The 12414-nt window shown below is 37.1% G+C and overlaps 1 protein-coding gene and 1 non-coding gene across 2 annotated transcripts in view; both read right to left on the minus strand.

Moving 5' to 3' along the window:
- PTPRT (protein tyrosine phosphatase receptor type T) overlaps window positions 1-12414 on the minus strand; it is a 1006957-nt gene that overhangs the window by 188377 nt on the left and 806166 nt on the right. The gene's annotated exons all lie outside the window — the stretch shown is intronic.
- Window positions 10614-10776, minus strand: LOC124249254 (U1 spliceosomal RNA). The gene has a single exon (XR_006891324.1). It is a non-coding gene; the product is annotated as a U1 spliceosomal RNA (small nuclear RNA).

Consider the following 12414-nt stretch of genomic DNA (forward strand, 5'->3'; position numbering starts at 1 on the left):
TAGTTTTCCCAGTTACCCTAACTCATGCCTTTGTCTTCTCTAAGACTGAGCTGCCCCACTTAATATGATGTGATTTAGCCCTGACTCCAGTCTTTCCATAGTTTTACCAGTTGCTTTGACTTGTGTCTTAATTTTCCTCTAAGACTGGGCTGGGACCTCCATTTATCTCTTTATTACTTTGGTCAGACAATCAACAAATATTTATTGATATGATCATTGCTGATTATTGATCATTATTGAACGATCACCGTGGGCCAGGCATTGTGCTGGATACTGGTGTTACAAGAATGAGAAAAATAGACATGGTCCCTGTCCTCAAGGAGCTTGCAAACATTATTTTTCTAATATTTGTGACAAATATTATATAACTATTCTCACAAGTAAATGTATGATTACAAGTTGGAGTAAACACTATGAGGAAGAAGAGCTAGGCACTACATACATGTAAGGAAGAGGACACGGGATGTGGGTGGGAAGGAGGGTGCTTTACTGCCTTGAGCAAGGACCATTTAACCTGAGACCTGGAAGATAAATAGGAGTTAGATATATGAAGTATCAAGGAAGGGTGTCTCAGACTCAGGAACAGATGCGCAAAGGTCTGAAAGTAGGAAAATGTATGGTGCAGTCGAAGACATAGAGAAGTCTGGTATGGTTACAACATAATGAAGTACACGGAGAATGATATGAGGTGAAGCTAGAGACATATGTCTGGTTGAACCTTTTAGACTGTAGAGTTTTGGTCTATATTTTAAGAACAATAGGAAGCCAACGAAGAGTTATGAGCAGGAAGAATAAAAATTTCAGACTTAACATTTTTTAAAATGTAGAGGCTGCTGTATAGAGAATAAACTTATGGTGCAAGAGAAATTAGTTGGCGGGAAGAGTGTGGTGATATAGTCTAGCCAAGAGATGGTAGTGGCTTGAACCAGGAGAGTGGCTGCACAGATCGTGTCCCAATCTCCCTCACCTTTGGAAAGCATACTTCGGCTCTGCCTGAGCCCAGAGAGCTCCCACCACCCCACCCCACCCCACACTTCGGGGTCAGTCTGGGCTTCTGGTGCTGATAACTGCTGGGTCCTCAGTCTGGTCTTCCTGCATCCTATCTTCCCTTGACTTTCTTCCATTGCACTGATCCCTAAGCTGTTGTTTGGCCTCAGTGTGGCTCATCCACTTAGCATGTGTCAGTTCCGGAAAGAATCACCACCAAAATTTAAAAAAAAAAAAAGAGAGAAAAGTTCTATTATCTTAAGGTACCTACTTTGAATATATTTTTTTATTCTTATAGCAAGGCTATGAGATGAATACCAGAATGCTCATTTTTTTTCCTCATGAAACAAAATTAAATAAAATTTGCATGGTCACACAATTAAGCCAGGCTAAAACATAAAGTGACCTTTAAGCAAATGGTCTTCTTTTCTGAGGTTTCTATAGGCAAATAGGTCTTTGCCACTGAGGTCAGATGCCCTGCTTTCTTGGTTTGTCCACAGGCACACAATGACATTGGAGCACAGCTATGTTTTGGAAAACTGGCTAAGCAGTTTATGTAGAGAAATTCTACATTTGATGTGAAATTGACGTGAAACAGGACCCTGAGCAATCAGAAGGCCAATGATGGAAAACAGAGGCAGACAGACTCTGGAAACTTTGAGCAGCCCAGAACCATTAGAACTAGGTAACCTGGCAGGCTAATCTTCTGGAAAAAAATGAGTGAGGAATGCTTTTTAAGGCAGGAGAGGGCCAGAGTAGCATTTGAGCTATAGCTCCCTAATAAGCATGTATGCGCAATCTGCAGACCCTCAGTCACCAAAAGGAAGAGGCAAAGCAGAGCCGCAGGCTGTGGGACAGTTGGCTATTGGTGGCATACTCTTCTAACTGGATAGGTATCCACCACCAACCTTATGAGATCTTCCTGGAAGGCACTAGGCTCTGTGTCAGGCAATAGCCAGTGCCCTGAGCCAGACTCTAAGGGAGGACGCTCCCAAGTAATATGGAAGCCCATTCAGAAAACTCACAATTAGACTCAAGCTCTGAAGATCTTTTGTCTTCTCTCTCTAGATGCAGACTCTATTTCCTCACCTCCACGACTCTCTGGAACTCACCTCAATCAGATTGCTCTCATCAAGGTCAACAAAAACTTTCATGTGGTCACTGCTCCAACCCCGTCTTCCTTAATCTCTCATCAACATCACTTGCAACTATCACTCCCTCCTTGACTCTTTTTCTCCTCTTCCCTTTTGGGTCACTCTGCTCTCTAGGTTTTTCTCTTACCTAACTATCTGTTCCTTATCCATTTTTAAATTTTTGCTAGGCATTTATCATCTGCTTGACCTCCAAACATTGGAGTGGCCTAGTTTTATATCCTCTTTCATCTATATGCGAATTCTCTCACTAAGAGACTGCATTCAGTCACAAGGCCTTAAATATTGAGTCCTTATGACTCCCAAATTTCTACTTTTAGCACTGGTATTCCTGAGATTCAGGTTCATATATCCATCCATCTACTTGAAATATTCACAATAAATTTACAAACCTCCAAAAGAGAATTCTATTATTCCCTTCATTTCCACTCGAGGCCCTATACACTACCAGTTTTCCCCATTTCAGTAAGTGTCACCATTACCTACTCAATTGATTAAGTCAAAAACCCAGAAGATTGGATTGGTGGTTACCATAGGGGAAGGGGTGAGGGGGGAGGGCAAAAGGGGTGATTAGGCTCACATGTGAAGGGATGGACTATATTTAGTTTTCAGATGGTGAACACGATGTAATCTACACAGAATCTGAAATATATTATGATGTACATCCGAAAATAAATAAAGAAATTAATTAATTAAAAAAACTCCTAGGATTTATCCTTTATTCTTCTAGTTCCATCATCTCCCTCAACCAATCAATTCCTGCTGGCTCTCGGCAGTTGAAGAAATGGTAACCATCTAACACCAAATCTCCCCACATAGGCTTCAAAAACAACAGAGGAAAACAAGAAGAAAAAAATAAAGCTATACAAAATCCACAACCTCAGCATAATTGAAATACAGAGAACCCTTAAGACTTCACAGTCCCTGTTAGTAGAAAAACAAGCACCATAGATGAATGAAATATTTCTAAGGCTCTCAACACAAGACTTTGTGGACAGGGCCATATGGAAAACCAACAGGGAAGAGAAAAGAGGTAAGGTAACAGAGGGTGTAAGATTAATCTAAAATGATATCAATAAAGACCAAGTTTATGTGTGTGAGAAATATGAAAAAGAATCCTGGTAGATTAAGGCAATGAGTATGTGGAAAGGACTTGGAAGCATACATAATTCAAGGTGATAATCTTCAATAGGTATCACCTATGAGGGAAAATAAGGTGAAAAAAAAGGGAGAAGTGCCGTTGGGAGATTGGATGATGAAAGGCAAAAGAGACAAAAGGGGGAATTTTAAGAACCTATAAATAAAAAATGAACAACAGCAGCAACAAGTCAGAGAACATACAACCACCGTCCCCTATGATATAAAAAATCAGCCATCCATTAAAAAAACGTACTTCACTGCCCTATCAGAACAGTGTGCTTTTGAACTAGGAATCTTGTAAACCCCCTTAAATCTACAAAATGAATAAATGGAAGGAGCCAAATAAAGCTACTACATGAAGAAAACAGAAAATAAAATTTCCAAGTGATAAAAATCCATCCCCTCAAAAGTCAATTACAAACCAGAAGAAACTTGTAACACAACATTCCAAACTGAATTAAATTTCCTCAAACAACTTTGAATTGGAAATGAAAAGATTAAAAACTGAAATGTATTTAAAAATCACCCCCCCCCCCAAAAAAAAGAGGAGAGAGAGTTGATTGAACTCAGGAAAGCGAGAAAGAAAAAAAGACAAAAGCACTTCAGAAATGAAGATTAAATTACAAGCTGTCCAAAGGAAAATTTTAATATGGGGCATTGAAGAAAGAGCAAAACAACCAAGAAAATGAAAATGACATAAAGAAAAAGGTAACAAGGGTCAGTGAAAGAGTGACTTAAAGGGAAGACAAAGACTCAAAATCCCTGAGAAGAGAGAATAAACAATTGGATAGGCTAGGATTTATAACAATAATCCAAGGAAAATTTCTGGAATTAAAAGCCTGAGCCAACATATTGAAAGGACCCAAAGACTGGAAAGATGAATTCCAAGATCCTAGTAAAGCTATTTAATTAAAAAAAAAATTCTCAAGGACTCCAGGAAAAAAGATCAATAGTTCACAAGGGCAAGAGAATTGGGCTGTCAGGAGATGTCTCCAAATCAAGACATAAGGTCAAGAAATATGGAGTAGCATTTTCAAGAAACCCAAAGAAAGAAAGTACAAACCAAGGATTTTATAGCTATCCAAGTGTCTTTCAAATATCAAAGCTAGAAGAAAATAACTTTCAATATTCAATAACTCAGAGAATGCTTTACTCATGAGTCTTTCTTGAGGAATATACCAGAGGGTAAACTTCATCCAACAAAGAGATGAGGAAATTTCAGCAAAAGGACTGACGGTAAGCATTTAAGATATGTAATTGTAAATCTAAGACTAAAACAAGGTAGAGACATTGTTGGAAGCAGAATATTTAATTGTTATATTTTTTGATAATGTAGAAATAATGGAAGCAAAATGAGAAAGAGAAGAAATAGGGAAAGGGGAGGGTAGAATAACTTCATGGATTATTGTACAGGCAATAGATAAAAGTCAACAGATACCATCAAAAACTGACAAACCAGTGATGTCTGAAAGATGGTGGAATAAGAGTTTTCAGCACTCATCTTCCCATGAAACATAATTTTGACAACTACCCATGGATGATAGTACCTTTGTGGGAGCTCAGAAGTCCAGCAGAGGTCCCAGCACCCCATTGGAGCAGGAAGTCTGAGAATAGACGTGTTGAAGAGGGTGAATGGAGCAATTTCACTTTACTCATGTCACCTGTCACCCAAGGTGGCATAGCTCCGTGCCAAGAGAGTTCCTTTCAGCCCATGATTTCTCCCACAGGGGAAAATGAGAGCATAGTGAGTGCCCGGCTTCCCCAGCTATGCAAGATGCTGCCCAAGAGGCCCATTTCTTTCTCATGCCAACCAGAACACTGAGTGGATTAGCCCTGCTGAATAGTCTGGGGCTGCTAGGAGCAGGGAAAAGAAAATGTGGGATATACAGACAATGGACTACTACTGAGTCTTAAAAAAGAAGGAGAGCCTGCCATTTGCAACAACGTGGATGAACCTGGAGGACATTATGCTAAGTGAAATAAATCAGACACAGAGAGACAAACACTACGTGATCTCACTTACACGTGGAATCTGAAAAAGTCGAACTCATGAAAGTAGAGAGTAGAATGGTGGTTGTCAGGGGCCGGAGGGTGGGGTACATGGGGAGATATTGGTCCAAGAGCTATGCAGGATGAATGAGATCTGTATAATACTGTGTCCTATGCTTGAAATTTGCTAAGAAAGTAGATCTTAAGTGATCTTACCACACGCGGTGGTAACTATGTGAGGTGGTGGATATGTTAACTAGCTCAATTATGGTAATCATTTCACAATGTATATGTATATCAAAACATCACATTATACACCTTAAATGCATATAATTTTATTTGTTAATTATACCTCAATAATGCTGGAAAAAATTGCTGACAAACCAGATAGGAAAGGGTTAAATAAGAAAAGAGAGGATTAAAGGTGTTGAAAATTCTAAGGACAAAGGTAACTACAAGAACAAAAATACAAACCGTTCTAAATATCAAAAGAAATTTTAAAATAAAAGAGTAAGAAAAACACATCAGCAAGTATTACAAAATTAACAGAGTAAATTATGACCTAAAGAATATATGATCAAGTTGAGACCAAACACATCAGGCATATCAACAAATGTGAATGGGTTTAACTCACCTAATTAAATGAAAAAGATTTCAAATTGTCTGCTAAAGTAAGACCCAGCTACCTGCTGTATACAAAGGTCACACCTAAAACAAAGGAATTCACAAGGCAACAATAAAGGAAAGGGAGAAACGATAAATGGCAAATGAAAAAAAGCAAGCAAGCAAGCAGTAATAGTGATCTTGATATCAGACAGAGTAGAAAGCAATTTGAAAAGCATTAAACATAACAAAGGACACGTTTTAATGCTTAAACCCACAATTACCAAGAAATATAAAGGGTATGAATATCTATGAACCAAAACTCACAATAATTACCTTTATAAAGTAGAAACGACAGGAGTTGCAAGAATAATAGAAGACTACTGTCAGTTTAAAATAGATCAAGTGGCAAAAAAATAGACAAGGGTATATAAGAGCTAACATAAAATAAAATAAAAGACCTTGTGGATATGGATCAAACCCTACAGCCTGATAATAGAGAAAAACCTTCTATGAGCTTAGGAAACATTCACAAAAATTGACCACATGTTAGCTAATTAAGAAAGCATCGCTATATTCCATAAAGCAGCAATATAAGAATTTTCTATGGTTACAATGTAATAAAATGAGAAATAATTAACAATATTAAAAAACTGAACAGGTCCCGCCACCTGGAAATTTACAAAATAATTTCTTTTGACCAACTCCTGGGTGAAAGGGGAAGCTGTAAACAAAAATGTAAATAGTTTTAAACATAATATAACGAAAACTGTACATATCAGAGTCTATGGAAAACGTTTAAAGCAGTGAGCAGATGACAGTATATCAGTAAAATGAAGGCATAAAAAAATTAACTATATTTCCAGCACAAAAATCTAGAAGAGGAACAAAAAAAAATGAGTCAAGAAGTACATAGAAGGGAATAATAAAGGCAAAAGTAGAAATTATTGAAGTAGAGAAGAGAAAAATGGTAGAAAAAAGAGAAAAAGAGAAGGAGCACCAACCACAAAATAAGAAATGACAAGGGGAAAATAACCATTGAAAAAAAAATTTAAAAAAACGAGACTACTTTTCGGATCTCCGGAAATAGTTTGAAAAGCTAAATGGAACTGATAATTTCCTGGGAAAATACAGCTTATAAAAATGGACTCTATTAGAAACAAAAACCTAGACTGAGTCCCATAGAAGAAATAGAGGAAAATAACAAGGAAATACCCCATAAAAAACCCACTGTGTCCAGATATTTTCCCAGGGAATTTCTACCAGGCCATTAAAGACAAAAATAGTCCTAACATAAGTTGTTCTAAAGCATGGCAAATGAAGGAAAACTTTCTTATTCTTTTTATGAAGCCAGCATGACATTGACACCTAAACTTGGTAAAGATAATACAAAAAAGAAAAAAAGAGAAAATTATAGACCAATTTTACAAATTTGAATGTGTAAAACTATTAAATGACATGTTAGCAAGCAGAATCCAACACTGCATTGAGAAAAATAAAATGTCATGATCAAGTGGAATGTGATCTAGAAATGGAAGGTTGGTTTGATGGTAAGAAATCCATTCAAATAAGATACCATATTAATAGATCAAAGGAGAAAATCATATTATTATCTCTATTAATGCAGAAAAAGAATTTGACACAACTCAACACCCAATTCCTGATTAAAAAGAGAACATACTCAAGAAAATAGGTATTGAGGAATATTTTCATAATATGATAAAATTATATATCTTAGTCCTAAAACCAGCATCTTACTTCATGGGGATCTAGTAAAGGCATTCCCACTAGGATCAAGAACAAGAGTGGGATGTCTTCTATCTCCTTTACATTGTACTGGAAGTACTAGCCAGTGAAATTGGATAAAAGAAATCAATTAGAAGCATGCAAATTTGAAAATGACTTTAAAATATCTCTGTTTGCAGATGATGCAACAGTATATCTGAAAGTCCTTAGAGAATCAATGACAAAAGCTAAAAGCATATAAAATTAACGTGCAACCAATAGTCAGAGGACATCATGACAGCAAATCTCATTAACAATGGCAACAAAGATGAAATCTTTGGTAATAAATTTAGCAAGAAGATTAAAACCTATGTGAAGAAAACTTTACAACACCCCTAAAAGGCACAAAAGTGGACTTGAACAAATAGAAAGATATCCTCTGTTCTCAGCTAGGATAATTCAACGTCTTAAAGATGTCACTTCACCCTAATTAATACATAAATTTAATGCAATCCAAGTAAAATTACCAGTAGGCTTTTTACTGAGTTGGACAAGTTGACACGAAGCTCATATGAAAAAATGAACACGGAAGAAGAACCAGGAAATCACTGAAAGAGAAAACCCAGGTGGGGGGACTTGCCCTACCAGGTGTTAAAGCATGAAGCCTCTGCAATTCTGACAGTGTGGTACTAGTGCGTAAACAGGCTAGTGGAAGAGAATGCAAAATCCAGAGAAAGACCCAGGAGCATACGAAATTTTAAAATATGAGAAAAGTGGCATGTCAAATATGGGGGCAAAGATGGACTTCTTAATAAATGTTGCTAGGATAAGTAACAGCATTTGCGAAGAAAAGATAAAACTAGATCCATACTTTACACTATGTACGAAATTAAACACCAAACATCAGAAATTGTAATGTAAAAAAACAACGAAACTATACAAGTACGAGAAGCAAACATGGGTGAATTCCTTTATAACCTTGGTGTAAGAAAAAGCTTTTTCACTATGACTCAAACTCTGGATGCAATAAAAAAGAAAATAATTGACGCGTTTGACAAATATATATGAATTTCTTATTTTTTTTGGTGTGGCAAAAACACCATAAGCAAAGTCAAAAGATAAATAACAGGGGTCGGCCCCATGGTGTAGTGGTTGTGTTCACGTGCTCCGCTTCTGTGGCCCAGGGTTCAGGGATTTGGATCCCAGGCATGGACCCATACACTGCTCATCAATCCATGCTGTGGTGGCGTTCCACATACAAAATGCAGGAAGACTGACACGGATGTTAGCTCAGGGCCAATCTTCCTCACTGCCTCCCCCACCAAAAAAAGATAAATAACCAACTGGGAAAATTGCAACATATAGCACAGGTAAAGACTTAACATCCCTGATATATAAATAGTTCTTAAAAATTGAGGAGAAAGAAGATAAAAAAATCTGATAGAAAATTGGGCAAAGACATAAAAAGGTAATTCAAAAATTACATAAAATTGTCTTCTAAATATATGAAAAGATGTCAACTTCACTTATAACAAGAAAAGTAAAACTATATTGAGATAAAATTTTTTACGTATAACTTTGACAAACATTAAAGTTAAACCACACAAACTGTTGGCGATGATATGGAGAAACAGTCTGATACACTTCTGGGGGAAATGCAAATTGACTGAACCCTTAAGGAAGGAAATTTAGAAATATCTAGCAAAACTACACATTTGCCCCCTTTTTGATCCAACAATTCCTCTTCTAGGAATGTGCCCTGAAGACATACCTCCAACAGTAATATATATATGTGTGTGTATACCCACAAACACACACACACACACACACACTCCTTTGTTGCAGCAATATTTGCAATTGAAAAATATTGGAAACAACATATATGTCCATACACGAGAGTATGAGAGTAATTGAATAAACTAAGATATAGCTATATAACAAAATACCATGCAGCTGTAAAAAAGAATGTGGAAATCCTCCATGAAGTAATACAAAGTGGTTTCCAGGCATCCATATTATGTTACCTTTTCTATAGGAAGGAGGGGAAATAAAATATACATGAATTTCTTATTTTTCCCCCCAAAATTTACAGGAAACTAACATTTGTTTCCCTCAGGAGATGGTGGGAATGGGGTGAAAGAAATGATGTGTACTTTTTCTCCATGCACTTCTTTTGTACAGCTTAGGCTTTTGGAACCATGCTATAATATTTTACATATCCCCTCCCAAAAAAACCCAATAAGGATGGGGAAAGTGAATCTAAAATTAGAAACAAAAAGAAACAAATGAATCTAATTGTATTTTCAATAAATATATAACCATACCCTAGGGACAGGAAAAGAACTAAACCAAGTAACTTTTGAACACGATATTTTATACAGCCTCACACTTAATATAGAAAGAACTATAAGTATATATTGAACCCTAATTAATAAGTTTGTTTTACAAAATGATATAGGCTAGTAATTCTGAAAATATCTTCTGGGTATTCTAGGGTTGAACAAATAAGTAAACGTATTGAGAATAATGAAAGTCAAGTTTCTCACTATCAAGAGAAGTAAGTTAAAATATGAGTACGGGGGTGAAGATTGGAATGAATCCTGTGACGCTGGATTGGAATTAGGGGTATCATTATAAACTTGTGGTTTTAAAGAGAACGGGAGGGATGGAGGTGGGGTGGAAGGGGGCAGAGAGAGAGAGACAGAGAGAGAGGGAATTATATAGATATTTGCACAGCTTGGGTTGATGTTCAGCTAGAGAGCCTAGTAGCAATGATAATTTCTCACTATGGGATTGGGGTAGAGGAAGCAGAAAATGTTGTGCCAGAAAGAAAGTTTTCAAGGACTGATAGGGACCTGTCAGAAGGACCTAGGTACTTCCCTGAAGTCTCCCTCCTTATAGTTGCAGGGCCTGGGCAGAGGGACAAAAGGAAGTCACATACTGTTTATTTAAATGTTCAAATTGATGGGTCAAGCTAACAAGCTGTTAAATAAAATATATTCCCTCCTCCTTTTCTTTCAGGGCAAAGCACAAATTCAGTCCCCCGCTACCACGAATTACGCAGTTGAGTTTCCCACATTTGGGGAAATCACAGGGGTCAGCACATGGGAGTGCAATGGATGAGCCTGGCCCTGGGAAAAACACCTTCGTGATCATGGTGTCTCCCCTGCCAGGTAACTCCATCCTGCTACTTTGAAAAATGTGTGTGTGTATAGAATGAAAGATAGGTGTATGGCTTTTACATGATTAAAAGTTGGCAAAATATTAAAAGAAAAAAGGACATTGGAACCAACTTGATGGGGCTCTTACCAGCTAAGACTGGGATCATTTGAGTGTAAAAATAAATGATGGCAATGGGTTGTTACCTACTGAATAAAATAAGAGTCTATAAGTTATGACTAACAGAAATAAATGAATACATTAAAAACAGGGGACAAAGGAGAGCTCATCCTCACAAACACTTGCAGAAGGAATGGTGGATTAGAAGATCATCATTTGGCAAATACCTTACTAATTGATTTAGACAAGAATTGTCAACAAATGCTAAAACTGAGAAATGAAGTTTGATGAAGAACAAGATGTTTATATAGTCTAGAAGTATATCCTTACAAAACGCATACACATTAAAAAGAAATAGTAACTTTATGGTGGAGAAAACCTTGGTGGACAACACTCTAAGTGATCCAAGTGACATCACAGTAATGAGACACGTGGATATCATATGCCTCCTGATATGATGCACTAAGAACTCAACATTACTTTTGCAGTATTCCTGCCAAAAAGGCATAACCAGAATCTAATGGTGAGCAAACCTTAGACAAACCCAACATGAGGGACATTCTACAAAATAACCGGCCTGTCACTTTCAAGAATTAAGGTCATGAAAGCCAAGGAAAGATTGAGATACAAGGAATCTAAAGAGGCATGACAACTAAATGTAACATGTGACCCTGGATCAGATTTTTAACAAATTTAATGTAAAGGACATAACTGAGACAACTGGGAAAGTTGGGGCTAACAGTACTACATCAACATTAATTTCCTGTAATTGCATTGTATTGGAAATGCGCCTCGATGTTTAAGTGTAAAGAGGTGATTGATCAATTGATAGTAGATCGAGAGACAAATAGACAGATAGAGGGGGTAAGGGGAAGGGGAGATAGAAACAGAGAGACAGAGAGAGAGAATGGAATGATAAAGCAACCATGGTAATCTGTGAGCAATTAAGGAATTGGGGTGGACAGTTTATGAAAGCTCCTTATACTATTCTTCAGGCTTTTCTGTTATATTGAAATTAACCTGAAATAAGGAGTTAAAAATATTTGGCGAAGCAGAGGGAGTGATTTGGGGTAGAGAGGAAAAAAGATTGGCCGTGGATTAATCACTGTTGGCCAAGCTGAGTGATGGGGATACAGAAATGAATCTATTATCCTCTTTATTTTTGTACATGTTTGAACATTTCCATATTAACACATTTTTTAAAAGGAGAGAACAATAAATATTTTTCCATATACTGAACACATCATGTTCTCTTGGCCTCAGCAGTCACCACCTTGGTGTAAACTGTCCCCATCTCTAGCCTGCAGCTTCTTGTCCACTTTGTCTACAGCCTTTCTTGATCCTGATAATCAATGTCCGTCCCCCTTGCCCCCACCGTTAGCCAGATAATCTTTTAATTGTCTGAGTCAGATCCCACTACTTTCCATTTAAAACTCTCCAATGAATTCCCAGTGGACTAAGGGTAAAATCCCAACCTCTCCCCTTGACTCTAGTTGCCCTGCATAAGCCAACACTGTTATCTCTTCTGAGAAGCTTCTTA

Source organism: Equus quagga, chromosome 12, assembly GCF_021613505.1.
Source record: "Equus quagga isolate Etosha38 chromosome 12, UCLA_HA_Equagga_1.0, whole genome shotgun sequence".
In the NCBI taxonomy this organism is placed as follows: Eukaryota; Metazoa; Chordata; class Mammalia; order Perissodactyla; family Equidae; genus Equus; species Equus quagga.